The following is a 15,229-nucleotide window of genomic DNA, read 5'->3' on the forward strand; positions in this document are numbered from 1 at the left end:
ACCATATATTCCATCAATACTCCGATTCTAAAAGAAAGTTGCTGTTACGGACGACGACGAAAGAAGCTAAATCATGTAATATTCAGTATGCAGTACAAAATCGCTACATTTTTGAAACTGTTTTATCATTGAACTATGCAGAAAAGGAACTAGCAAACAAATCTGAATAAAAATAGCATTGAGAAGGATCAAATTCTGTAAATGTATACGTCGTAATAGCGTAGGGAAATTATGCAAAGACAAACTAGACAGGGGAAAATTCATATACAAGTCTGAGAACGTGTGAAGCTGTTGATATCGGAATTTACTTTTATAGGATCTGAGGCTTCTCAACTTTTTCGCATAGTTTGCATCCACGCATTTTTTTATTACCTATAGGTATTACCATCAGTTATTGATAGATTGATAGATCATCATCTAGTAGGCGATGAACGAACAATCGATCTTCTCGTAGCCTTGCTTCTGCACAACGGGAAATGAGAAAGGCAGCCTAATTTACGGATGCCAACCAGTGGACGATTTTTTTAATCATCTGAATAAGAAATGTCGATATTTCTCTTACCTTTTTATTACTTCTTGAGCGCAAGCCAAAGATTAATCCGACGATTGGCTACTTTCATGTTTTCTGGACGTTTCATGACCCCTTAGAGTAAGAAACAATATAGGTTTCCCGTGTCGGTCTGTTCGCCGTCTGTCGTGTGCGTCAGTTCTTATTAAACAGATAACGTCCGAAACTACGGGACCGATAAGGTATTATCAAATTTTAAATGTATGTTAGAAATATCGTGTCTAGATGGTAAAACTATAACTAAAATTTGTTTAGTGTTTGATTTCATGTGCAGGGAAAGCCCTGTTTAAGTAACTTTATGTTACATCGGTAGGTACTTTATGCAACTGTCAAAAATTCAACATTATTAACAAGTGAGGTCAAATATTCACAAGTAATGTAATTATGGACACTATTATTACATCTAATAACATTAAGATTTTTTAGGTTAAATGAGCATTCAATTTAGAGTCATCTTATTCTTACTTACATTTAGCGAAATGCCATTATAAGCTCGTGGGATCAGTATCACTCGCTTATAATATAGAATTTTTCCCACTTTTAATATAAAATACGATTACACATTTTTTTTTTATTTTTCTAATATATCATTACCATATAAAAATAGATTACATTAAAGCCCGAAATTTGGGACAACTATTTACACAATATTGTACACGTCTCGGAAAAGTTATAAAATCGAACGTTGGACTATTATTGATATTATTGTATATAGTTACTCTTTTACATATTAGAATTTTAACAATCTGAAGTTTGAAGTTAATTTCCGTGATCGTCATTACTTTCCTTTTTTGTTTACTTTTTTTTTGTATTTTTATAGAAGAGAATCAACATTGCAGTAATATAGATATGATTTTACAAATAATTGTTCGTAAACATAGTACATTAAAAAGATAATTTTTATTATAAGATTAGACACATTTGTCGAAGGAGGTTTTATTCTGAAGTGTACCTATATGTATTTACATTCTACACACATTTTGGACTTTTTTGTTCATTACGCGTTATTCTTCAGTCTCAAATCGTACAGTTGATATTCATTATCAACTTGACAAGTTGTTCACTGAATTTTGTATGCACAAACAATTCAAGTTCAAGGATTACTCCGTTACGTCTTGTCTTGATCACATGACATATGCCGTCCGACGGGAAACGACATGGGCTATACTAAGGCAATTTAATCTTTGAACACTTCTGCTTTGTTCCATCAGTACTCTTTTTCACTTTCACCCCTAATGGCTCAATTAAAAATAATTTTTTCGGATAGTGAAGCGATATGTTCTCGATTTTTTTTTTTGAACCGGAAACAATTAAAAATTTAACGTATTCACTGATTGTTTTACAGCAGAAGTCCATTAAAAATAGTAGACTTTGTATAACGAACATTAGCACTCATTTCTCATGCTCGTGAAAGATATGGTGCGAGTGAGAAATGAATAATAATAATCGACGCGAATAGAACAAAACTTTTTCTAGGATCATTATTTTGTTACTTTATATAACAATTTCTAATAAAATAACTCACAGAGATATAATAAATGCATAATTCAACAATCGTGGGAAAACGATATTTCGTAATTTTTTTTTATTTGAATCATTATAAAGCTATTTACATAACAAGTGTTCAGCAATACATTACATGTCATCCTAATTTGAATTATAATTATAATAATTAAGTACGAAATTTAATTTTAACAAAATTTTCACCTTTTGATTATTATTATATAGATTAGAGATGTTTTTCCAAATATTTGCGGTATTTTTTGTTTTTCTACGAGTATATATCCAAGATTTTATGAATAAAAAGTTTGATTCTAAGCTTTTGACGTGTATACTGTACATAATTTACTTGCGTTTTATTACTATTGATAAATAAAAAAACTTAAAAAAGACAATTAATTTTATTGAATCCATAGTAACAAGAATTGAAGTTCTAGTACTAGATGGGTAGTTTATTTATTTATTTTTTTATTAACTACTAAAAACTGCAACTGTTTTACCTTTGCGTTTTTAATTGAATCGATTCAACTTTTGCTGAAATGTGAGCTCAATATTAATACTATGAGACTGACGTAATGTCAGGGGTTATCCAATTCGATTACTGTATTCTCATCCCTTAACCAACTGTTACACAGTTGGAGATACTCTACGAACAGTAAACAACCAATTCTGCCATGTGCAGTACATGGAAATTATCGGGTTTGATCGTGAAAATAAATTCGATTAAATCTTTTTTAATAAATTTATTGTCATCGTTCTTCGTCTTCTGTGCACAATAGTAGTAATTAATTTCTAATTTCTAATATTTAGTTTTGAAGTCACGATTCCTACCAATCAACTCGGAATGTGAATTTGTATTTGGTACAGATTTTCTGCTCAATCGGAATACGCAGAAAATAACAACTAAAATCTGAAGCATTCCTTCAATCGTAACAATTTGTCTAAATAAAATCACGTCTTAAATTCGGAGCAGTAAAAAAACGGCAAAGTATAAATAGATTCCAAGTTATCGTGAAAAAAACTGAGAATATGCTTGGACCTGACTTCACACAAGTACTTATACAAACTACTTAGTACTTACCTGACGTATTCACAGATACTTACTTTGCCAAATTGTATCAAAACCTGGTAAATTCAAAACCACGAAGTTACAAAGAGCGCAAATTATAATTAACAAGAGGACTGAATCTCTTTCATGTTCGTCAAAAGGGAACAGTTATTAAATTTATGGCTGAAATATTTTAACTAACCGCAGCAATATTTTAGTGCCTATTTTCTCCGTTAGTGTATCCTTTGAAGTAAAATAAGTAAATGCGGCCGCAATTAACATGCTGTGAAAGTGTAAGCAAACCAGACATCGGTGAAAAAAATCACAGGAAACCCTCTTATGCATAATAAACTGCACCGGAAATACTTGTTGCTCACATTGTGAACAACAGGCTTCCTTTTTCGTGCTGAAGTAATTGACTACTAGTGCGTCTTAAAAGTTTTATCATAATTTTTTAATCACACCCAACATGGCACACTATACTTTGAGACGAAAAGATTTCAGGTAGAAGCACGAAATTCCTTAGTTAATTAGACCCCAAATTACAAATCCCCTACACTTCCAGGAAGGCATCATAAAAAACGAACTTACAAACTTGAACTTCATTAACGCATTCTCACATTGTAAAATGAACCTAAAATTCAACTTGCATCCCTTTAAAATGCCACTTGAGTTTTTTTAGCCAATTTTAACAACGCCAGCTGGAAGAATCGTGTAGACAGGTGTGGAATTTAGGGATGGGAGAAAACGAATTATTGCAGCTTCTAGCCCAAAAAACACCAGATAAGATCAAGCCGAATAATTTACTACAGCCCGCTTTTTTATATTTTGAGAGAGAAAGTTTGAGTATGACTTTGCTTCAATGCATACATTTAGAAACTTACACCGTGTACGTATATTTCAGCATAATTTCGGCGATTACGCAAGTTTATCCCTACAAAACTTCGTGTGGGGAAGGAAGATCTCACACGGAATATCAACCCCAAGTGAGGTTTTAAGGGGAAACAACTTAGAAGAGCAGTTCGTTTCGCGGAACACGGAAGTGTATTTAAAGATACATATAAAATTTATGTAAAAATTTTATCCGCAGTTGTTTATCATCCGACTTTGTAATAAACTGCAGTTCTTAGTTTGCATGATATAGTTAATTTATAAATGTTGGAAGTTTATAAAGTTTAACTAGTTAGTAACACCAGAATTTATACATAATTAATACAACGTACTGTGAATGTGAATACTTGAACTACAGCAAAAATCAAAACTGAAATTGACTTAGTCGTTAGTAGAAATGTGAAATGTGTATTATTCCCCTCGACCGGTTTGATTTTATCATGTGAAGCGATTTGGCACTAACGGAAGGGAGGTAAGCAAACAACATCAAAGAAATTCCTTTAAAAAATCTACCTGAAGACCTGAACTGGTCTACAAACTCGTCAGACGGTTAAAATCTATCCTCGTTTTTGACCTTGCTAGTTATCTTAAAAAAATCAAATCGATCAATACGTCATGCTGTTCGTAGAAACTTTTTCATTTAACTTAAAAAGCTTGATTTAAAAAACCACTTTTGTGATAATGCCCTATCTGTGACAAATAGACCAACGTTTATTTACATTATGTTACAGAAACACACAATTTTATACTTAACTACCTTATTTACTGGTTGTACGTTGGCACTGATACAGTAGACAGATAATAATAATGTGATTAACAAGTTCGCAAATGTTGAAAAACTCATCCTCAAGATATTTTACTTTATTATGTTACTAAAAATTTTAGAACTGGGGTTTTTGGCGAATCTCGCCGTTTTAAAAACTTTTTGTTGTCTACTTGTGAAAGCAATTTACTACGCCGATAATAATCGGTTAAAAAATCTAAACCCGAGGTCATTTCTATCGGTCCGTTTTGGTGGAAATTAATTTCACCTTATACAAACGAAAAAAAGATGCGCTATTACAAGGGTTTTAGGAGATTATCAAGTTGTATACAAAATGTCAAGCCGCATCTTTTTGGGACAGAATTAATTATCTTAATGGACGAACAGAAATGACCACGAATATAGTAAAATATGATACAATAAAACAACAACATATTCTTAAAATAGTATAAAAATGACACAATGGTCACTTTTTCCACGATTTCTTAATCTGCGACTTGTGAAATGATTACGTGTAATATTTTAGCCACAAAGTTTTTAGAAAACAAAAATACGTCGACTAAAGCTCCTAGAAACGTAGAAACTAATAGTTTCCCAGATGTTTTTAAATTGGTTATATTTCACTATACACAACTTAGTGCATGAATTTTTAATAACTGCGTCGATAATATAAATGCGATTTTCCATCCATTCCTCTTCCCTTTGTCTTATTCATTATTCAGAGCTGATTTTTAGCGAGAGTGGCTGCAGTGGTAAACCTCCCAGTAAATAAATATAGGGAGGGAAATTTTATATAAATATACAATTACATAGACATATGTATATATCTAAGTTCCGCTTCTGTAACAAATGCATACATGGAAGATAGTTCAAAATTCTTACGTATTTGTAGCACATATGCTTGTTCGAGAAAGTTTTTCAAAAGATATCATAATTTTCTTCGATGTGACGTCATCAATTTTATAAAGAGCATAAATAAATAAAGTAATCGACCTTTTAAAGGGGACCAATACACAAATTTCGGTTAACATGTGGTTTTATTATCTGTTAGAAATAACATTTCGCAGGTTTTTGTTTTTGTGACAAGTGAAACATCCTGTGCAAATATTTTTACAATTTTTCTAGTTGGATACCTATTACGTAGTTGCACGAGCAACGTCCTAGATATAACTTTGTTTGTGTGATAAAATAATTCAAATAAAAGCATACTTATTAATTATTCATCCAATTCACAACAGTTTTAAACCAAAACAAAAATGTGAATTTTAAATCATTTAATCGTTGCTGTTATTCGTTTTCTACAAGCATAGTTTGTATTGCTGCACAGAGACAAATCAAAGTGACTTATATATGACTATTTTAGAACCAGCAGTTTTGTTAATTTTTGCAAAACGCTTTTTGTTGCATACAATATGCACATTTACCAGCTGAAAACAGCTGTGTTGACACTATTTACATGTTAACTTGGTCTTGATCATAATTCAGTAAATCGCCAAAGTCACACCACTCAGTCGCAATAATACATGCATAGTAAAACGAAGGAGTTCTTCAAACTACAGTGTTTATAGATATGTTTTGACCTTTCGTTTAAATAGCCATTGTGATTATGCAAGTACCTTTTGTTCTGTTAAGCATGGTGAAACAGCTGCATATTATGAATTAGTGTAAACTAACCAAGTGGACATACAAAACTTTATGCACGAGACTACTAATATTTCAGAAATTAACTAATGTAGGTCTGATAACTCGAATGTATGTAATTTGTAATTTTATCTACGTATTTAAATTTTAAAGTGTACTACAAAAATAAATTTGCGTGTTGTAGTCAGTCTAGTCATATCCTGTCAGTGTTTAAAAGCCTTAAATTTTGCAGTAAAACAATCGATTTATTTTGTTTTAGATGTGTGACCTGAAGTTCGTTTTCTCGTTTAATATCGTGCTGCTCATAATTATTAATTCGGTGCCTCGTCTGTAATTAAAACTAAAGGTGCTCAAATAAATTAGCAGGCCGTATATGCATATACATATGAAGACGACTCCCCCTAATTATAATTCAGTTTTGATTAACTCTAAAGATTAGTTTTTGCCGCTGACGTAAGAATATTTGTTTACTGAAAATTATCGTTTGAATCTAACTATTAACTAAGCCTAAAAATTTTAAAACAAAGTAAAGTTACAAACAGAGAATATTTATTAGGGTAATCCTGGCTTGCATATATGCCAGTCTTCATTATAGGCAGACGTATATGCAAAAATTCCCTCATTAGAATAATGGGATAATTCAGTTGGTTGAAACTGTTCAACCTTATTCGACATACATTTTCTCCGATATTCTGGCAATTACGTTCTGGTGTTGTTGAATCGATCAAAGTACTAGATTTTGATTTCTTGAAAATTTTGCTGTTGACCAAAACCAAAAACTTTTTTACTAGTACGAAATTATTTGATATTTTGCTTGACACTTGAGAAAGTAGCAGTGGAAATTGTGCTTAATCTGCTTAAATAGTTATTATTGATTTGATCATTGCATCTGATTGACCCAAATAGAAGATCAGAATTATATGAACTGTCAGACAACCTTTCTCGTAACAGTTTCTGTTAACCATTGAACAAATCAAGTGAAAATATATCAACGCCACTTTTAATAGCAGGTGTAAAAAGCTGTAATAATTGTGAATAAAAGCTCCTGTTTTTCTTATATCTTATTTGTTTATGGATATTGTAACTTTATTAGTATGTTAACTTCGATAATATCTTGCACATACAAACCACTCTTTCGTAGTGTTGCAATATTTTTGTGAAAAAATATCTTTACTTTTTTCAGTCGAACACTTCGTAAAGTGTTTTAATTCTCAACGTCTAAATAAAAAAGTGTACTCCACTGTCGGATCACCTAATACACTGGGAGTCCTAGAAACAAATAATAATACAGATTAGAGGAAAAATCACATTCACAAAAGAGCTATTCATAAATGATGCCAAGCCGAAAAGGTGAGGAGGGTAATGCAGAATGTGACAATGTGTTTCTGGTTATGTTGTGTCACCTGCTAGTGGAACGTAATAAACAACTGTATATTATATGCGTTTTGTTTATTTATTTATTTATTTATTTTTGAGCATAACCATTTAATTTGCTTATGCATTTGGTGTTACGTTACAGTGGTAACAGGGGGCTAAAAAGTCGAAGAAACTCTAACATAGTTTATGAATGAACTTAATTCGTTATATTCATAAAGTTGATTACCCAATTATGTGCAAATTTTCGTCCTTCAAAACGTCTATTTAAAGTTTATGTTTTTTAAGCAGTAGTAATAGCAGTTATGTGTGGTTTATTAATTCGCCCTACAACATCCACTACCGTTAATTTAAAAAGAAAATCAAAACTGTATATTTTGCAATCTAGTTTAAAAACTACAAAGTCGACATTCTAATAGATTATGTTGTACCTTTGAAAACGTTTCTTCGGTCGATCCCACGGAAAATTACTTTCATTGGATAGAATTTTTCAAGTGATGTTTCGGTTATATAGAGAATTTTAGAGTTATTTTGGAGTTTTGTTTTATTTTGTAGCTTCAGGAAGAACCACAACATCATAACAAACTCCAAAAACATGATTCAGTTTTACAAGTTTTTTTGACAATAACACAAGCCATCTCATAGAGTCCCGAGTGTCTTGTAAAATCAGAATATCAAGTCCCTGCAATATAAAAGTCGAGAAGGGTGGTCGGACCAAACTTCCTCAAATTAAACAAGCAAAACACTTAATTCAAACTGCTCCCGCACTCATATACTTCGTAGTTATTAAAATTCTAATCGGAAATTTTTGAGACAGTGTCTCAAGGAAGATTGAGTATATTTAACAATTTTGATTGTTCGTCATGTGCCTTTTGGACATTAAAGAATTATGAAAACTTCGTTTGATTTGCTGTTGTAACAAATAGACTGTCTCGGCTTTGTCCATACAGCCTATAAATTCATTCTCTTAAATAGCTTCTTGGGTGCTAATCATCACGTTTAACTTTGGCACACCAGTAAACTACCCAAGTTTTATGAAATTAATAAGCAACTTTCATATTCAACCAATTTACCAACGACATGATTTGTTATTTGTAGTTAATTAATTGATTTTTTGAGTCTCTCGTATTTTTAACTTACAAAAATTATTTATTTTGTTCGTAAGGTGCTTCTACTCATTGATTTTCGCTTCGCAAAACTATTTATTGTAACTTTTGACGTAAATTGCTGAACAAACAATTTTATTGCAGACGTCAAAATCTTTCTCCTGTCCATTTTAATCACTAAAGACTTTTTCTTGTCCGAAATATTTACACAGTCTTTATGGAGCGCATTTTACCGGCTCTTGTGAGGGATTGCTGGTTGCGTCCATCTCCTTCAAATCTCGGAAAGGCGGGAAAACAAAAACCAACGGTTTTCGCCAACAGATTCCGCTCTTCAGTCTAGGGTAGGTGCAACGACCTGTTTTAAAATTTGTATTCAACTAAAAGTGAGTCAAAAATGAGTTAAAATTTGTTAAAAACCACAAAAACAGAAACATATTGTAAGGATTACAAGTTTAGTATTTGTAGAAATCAGAAGAAGTTTTTTATTAGATAAAATTGGGGTAAAAATAAAAACACAATTGTAGGAATAGTGGCGACATTTCAAAAATATATTTTTTTCTTTTTCAACCCAAATTCGCCATTTAAACTATATTAAACGTCAATATGAGGTAAGGGAGAAATTTGACATATTATAGACACATTAAATTAACCATAATAATTATGCTGGTCGGTAACGGGTAAACGAAGAAAATATGACAGGGAGATCTAGAATTTAAGTAGATACCCCTTTTCGTCTGTTGGCGATTTGATTAAGCAGATGATTTCCGAAGTCCTAGACTGATTGTTGTGAAAAAAGGCCAAACAATCAATTTGATGACGTGATCTAAAAATTTTGCACCGTAAATGCTATTAAACTTTTGTAAAATAACATGCTCCTATACCTGTAGTTTATGAATCCGCTCGATTTTTTATCTTAAAACATCCAGAACAAAAAATAAAAATTGTATAAGGATATTTTAACATCATCTAACTTAGAAACTGCAAACCAAATACTCGAAACTTGCAAACATTTTGTTTGTCATATGCATGGTAAATCGTTAATCAAAATGTATCTGTCGCCCTCTAATCCCTCCCCTCCCACAAAACTTATGTTATGACCTCTTCTCAAAATTTTGCTGAATGCTATCCGAAATGTACAAATATTGTGAATCTACACATGTGGACTATCAGTGCATTCATTATTTTTAAAATTACTTATACAAGATGACTCAAAAAATTAATGAATGAAGAAGTTTATTTTACTGATCAAATTAAGAACTCCCTACCCCATTTTCCCGAAATTTTGGGAATACAGTACTGTTAATATTAGTACATTACACTGTACATTGTAGCTTGCTAGACTGATGTTAAAAATTCGGCATAAGATTTTGTGAGATGTAAGACTAGACAACCACTGAAAAATGCTGTACTGATGAGACCAGCAGGAGGTCGAAACTGCAGTCGACAGCTTTTCCCTGGCCTATCCGTCCAAGTTAGAAACACTTTAGAGGTATAATAAAATCTTATTGTGAAAAATACACTTGGTAATGCTAATACTTAAGTAAGTTTGGACATTGATAACAGAAAACTACCAATATTAATTAAGGCTTATTAATTGGCCACGATTTAGGTAAGATTTAAAAATCATGTGAAAGCTTGGTTTTGCCAATCATGCGACCTTTAATAATTCATTAGTTGTTTTTATTACGAAACTAAACATAAAATTACAAAAAAAAAACTAAACGATTTTGGGCGATTTATGTACGAATTACGATAACGTATCACAAGATATAAAAAAATTGGGGTGGTTCAAAACCAAAAAGGTTTTAAATATCATCTATAAATCAATAAAAAACATTTATCAGCTCATCGTCACCAAACATAAAAGAAATATTTTCGTAAAAAAATAAAAAAAAAACTTTTTTTTCATGTTTTTCGACTTTAGAGTAGTGCTTAACTTTGTTTTTTTTTTTTTTAATATTGCCGTTTTGTTCAAATATAGCGGGTGTCTGTATATCGGAGAAAAATTCATTCTCATATTTTGGTGGAGCTATAATGATTTTAAAATTGGTTCTTTTGCTACGTTTAAAAACTAAACAATTCATTATCACATTAACTAGTAAGTTAATATTCCTCTCGCCCATGACCATGCTTAATTAATAATTATCATTTCAGTTAGAATGCACAAAATCAGTCTTAACAGGTACTGGCTCCACCCACCTGCCCTCTCTTTTCTTAGAGGGTATGTCATTTGCCAAAGTCAGTCTTATTTTAGTAGATACTAGCCCCGCCCACCCACCCTCTCTTTTCTTAGAGGGTATCTTATTTACCACAGTCAGATTTATCTTAACAGGTACTAGCCCCGCCCACCCGCCCTCACTTTTCTTAGAGGGTATTTCATTTCCCAAAATCAGTCCTATCTTAGCAAAGACTAGCCCCGCCCACCAACCCTCTTTTTTCTTAGAGGGTATGTCATTTGCCAAAATCAGTTTTATCTTAGCAAGTACTGATGATTTAATTTTTACAAAAAATGATCAAAATTTGGAAACATTACGAGCTTATTTATATGCACAAGGCAGAAATTTTTAACATCTTCTCTAGTGTTTAGTTGGTTATGCTTTAGTGGATTTTTCTGTTGTTGGTTTTGTTTTTGTTTATAATTTATAAATGTCTTACTAAATGTTTTTTTGGTTTATTTATTAATGAAAAATAACAGCTACTGGTTGTTATGGTTATTGTCCTAAAAAAATAAAAGGTGGATTTCAGCCATCATCGTTAGTAAGATATCAGAAAGTAAGCCGGAGATATTTACGCATCAGGTGCGTGCAGTGTTGCCAATTTTACTTTTATAAAATTACGTTTTTTTTTCGTAATCTACACTATAAAGGCTTTTTTTATTATTTTTTTGGAACTCCCGAAACCTCCGAATATAACGTACTGAATAGTTATTCCGCCATTTTCCAGACACCCGGTATATAGACGGGATTAAGCAGATTAGCGAAAGCTAGACTTCGTCCACCTGACTTCCAAATAAAGGCCTCTTATTATTATTATTGTTACTAAACATACTCATAGCACGCTTGTATACCTTGTTCTTTTAACTTAACAGGGGTTATGATAAAAAAATAAAATTCGCAAAATCAAATTTTGTACTTTATTTATGAAACTGGATTTGTTTTGTTGTTCACATATGAGAAAAGTCTTGTCTAAACAACTTTAGACCAATTTTCATGGACTAAATACTAGTCTTAGTAGTAGTACTTAACGATCCTTTGAATTACATCTTCAGAAAATTTAACGTTTATTATTAAGTCCACGTTAGAATAGATATACATCTATCGATAAATGATTCTGGTATCAAGGGTGGCTGTGGAATTTCTTTTGCTAATGGTTGTTACCACAGTGGGGCATATTTTTTTGACATTTCAAGGCCGCCCTTCATGCGAGAATCATTTATACACACATTGTATATTTGTTATAATTTTTACATCAATGAGGTTTTGTCGAGACATAACATTCCACATTTCGCATAGGATACCTAATTCACTCGGTCCCAGATGCAATATCAAAAGTGAAAACGCCAAAACCTTGAATCCCCGAGAAACCAGTTCGATAATTTCCCTATAAATCTTCTAGTTTAACGCTTTGGACAATTTTAAATTCACAACTCATCATCACCATCGCAGCTGGATGCGATAACCGCTTTTTGTAACCGAACGACAAAATCTAGGTCAGCATGTAGTATTGACCTTGAAAATAAGCTCCATTTCCTGTCTTCGTCTCTATCATGCTGCTGCGTATCACGACTGTGACTAGGTTCACTGCCCCCTATTTGCATTTCACTCTAGTTCGTGCATAGACGAATAATTGAGTAGTTTTTTCTTTGTTATGACGCTTACGTCACCTTGAACCCTCGTGGCGCGCGTTTTCAAGGAGTCGAAGTCGAGGTGCATTTCTTGCCGCAAACCGTGCACAGCGGTATAGCGTACGGACACACAAATAGGCCGTGTCGTATTTTTAGGGATACTCACATTTTTGTGCGGCCAAGGAAGTGCTAATAAATCCACACACACGATCACGCTTCACAAACACACCGAGACTGCAAATAATCCAAACCGGCTCTTGTGCATTTGGGCCTTCGCATGACAGAAGGCTGCTTGGCAGAGCAAGAGGGGCTGTTGTTCGCCTTCCGCCCGCTCACCGATCAATACGCACCCCCCTCGCACCGCAGGCCGTGTGACCGGCCCTGAACGCGGCTGCCAGGGGCGGATTGGCCTAAGAACTTGTCGAAGAGAAGACAAACATTTGGCAATAGGGTGCTATAAGTAGGGTTACAGTGATCCAACAAAGGTTTGGAAATATTTTTGGATTTATAAACTTTTGTACCTAGTCAAATTAGTATGTGAAGCTGAAATGTTAATAATTGTGTAGATACCTTAAATGACAGTAGCAGGTAGAATCCCTGTAGCGGATTTCAATGCGCCAACAAACATTGAAAATCTTGTTTCACTGTAAAATTTCGCAACAACCCTAGATGTACAGGCTGATCCCTTAACCGCCCGTTCCTCGATATCTCATTAATTAGTGGAAACAGAAAAAAGCCAGAAGCTAAAGTTGTGCGTTCTTTAAAATTCTTCTCCTTCAGTACTAAGTTGGTATTTTTTAAAACTAGGGTAAATGTGTACAAGAGTGCGAATATGTATAAGAGTACGCACTGATGATTTCTGCTTATTAGTGCCATCTGGGTAAGATGAAGTTATACCATTCAGAATTTAATGCGAAACCTGAGATAAAGGTGCAAAAGTGACCTGAATATAGTTTATAGTTTGGTCGTACTGACGATTTTATGTTCACACGTTGTGTGGATGTAATTTTTACCGCTCATAGTTTTAGTTTTTTGTAAGGTACGTACCAGTTCTTTTATTTTGCAGTAATAATTTTCATTAGTTGTAACTTTTAAGGTCTCGTTATACACTAACAGTTTTATACTTTCTATCCATCAAAAGCTTTTAACTTTGAAAACATTAGGTTATGTACAAATGTACAAGAGTGCGCAGCGCGGTATTCTATGAGTGCGCATTGCTTGCAATACGTAGTCTAATAGTCTTGGAGATACATATCATACGATAATGAATTATTTAACTCTACTACTTTCTACTGCTTCGCAAGTTGTGTGGTGGTGGTTATGGTGATTTTTTTTTTATTTTTACTTCCTGAGCGTGTTGTAATCGAGTCCGTCGACCGACTCTCTATTTTTACGTTTTCTCGACTTTTCAAGACCTCTAGAGTACGAAGAAATAGGTCTCCCGTTTTATATGTAGTCTGTAGTCACTTATTCCCATTTATTTATCACCTTAGAAACAAATATTTTTTCATAAAATGTAATACGCACTCATAAGCGTTCAAATGCGCACTCTTGTGCAATGAACTGTTTAAGAGTGCGCATTTACACATCTTGACAAAAATTGAAATTACTCTTAAAATATAGTGGTCTTGGGACGTACAATTAAATATATCTGATCTCTAAACATGTATATAACGAACCCATATCATAAAATTTGTCTATCCAAAAAAATTAAAAAGTTGTTGACAGTTTTACACTAAGTGCGTACTCTTGTACACATTTACCCTAATTAAATAAAGCTTTTAATCAACTTAAAGAAAATACTTAATTGGAATTGTTACTGCTAAAAAAAACTGAAACAAGGGATACTTCTGATGAGGAATATGCGGAAATGGAAATGAATTTTAATCATTTTATATTCTTGAATGGACCATAAAACAATATACACGGTATTACAACAGAAAATTGCTTTCAGCTGTTGCGTTTTTAACAGGCCTGTAGTGTTTAATTCTGAAGTAACAAAGATTGATCATTAATAATAACTATGTTCACATCTACAGTTGTCCACAGTTTTTCAAAACATGTGTTTGTTACAAGTGAATTTAGAATTATATTTTTACCGAAATAGACACACATAGACAGCGTGTTGTGCCTCGATCTCATTAATTATTAAGAGATACAAGAAAGAGTTAAAGAATAAAGTTCCAGAGTTTTTTTGAGTAGCGTACATTAAGATTATTTTCAGCTGTGTATACAGGTTGTTCTGGTTTTGAGGCATAATACACAACTTAGTTTTTTTAAATGGAACACCCCATACGTGTTTACATATTCTCGGCGGTCTCTTCCTAGGTTTTATAACAATAGTTTATTTTGAAATTCCAACACCAGGCTTCACCAAAAAATTATTTTTAGTCTCTGTCACAATACTTTGGGGTGAGATAAACTTTGTTTTGGCATAAATTTTAAGTTTTAATGAAAAAAATTCGAAAGTCTATTATATATATTTTGAAATATA

General features: G+C 32.8%; 1 protein-coding gene across 5 annotated transcripts in view; it reads right to left on the reverse strand.

Annotated features, from left to right (window-relative positions):
* Window positions 1–15,229, reverse strand: part of LOC135122702 (D-2-hydroxyglutarate dehydrogenase, mitochondrial-like) — a 265,146-nt gene that overhangs the window by 85,120 nt on the left and 164,797 nt on the right. Inside the window, exon 1 of one of the 5 annotated variants that reach the window (XM_064047065.1) lies at window positions 12,902–12,958. The exons of 3 other annotated variants lie outside the window; for them this stretch is intronic. The gene's annotated coding sequence lies outside the window, so the exon portion shown is untranslated. Of the gene's footprint in view, window positions 1–12,901; window positions 12,959–15,229 lie in introns of those variants that run through there. One more of the 5 variants, XM_064047071.1, reaches the window with a different exon arrangement.

Source organism: Zophobas morio, unplaced genomic scaffold (assembly GCF_036711695.1).
Source record: "Zophobas morio isolate AGI-343-1 ecotype UQ-CSIRO unplaced genomic scaffold, CSIRO_AGI_Zmor_V1 ptg000005l, whole genome shotgun sequence".
In the NCBI taxonomy this organism is placed as follows: domain Eukaryota; kingdom Metazoa; phylum Arthropoda; class Insecta; order Coleoptera; family Tenebrionidae; genus Zophobas; species Zophobas morio.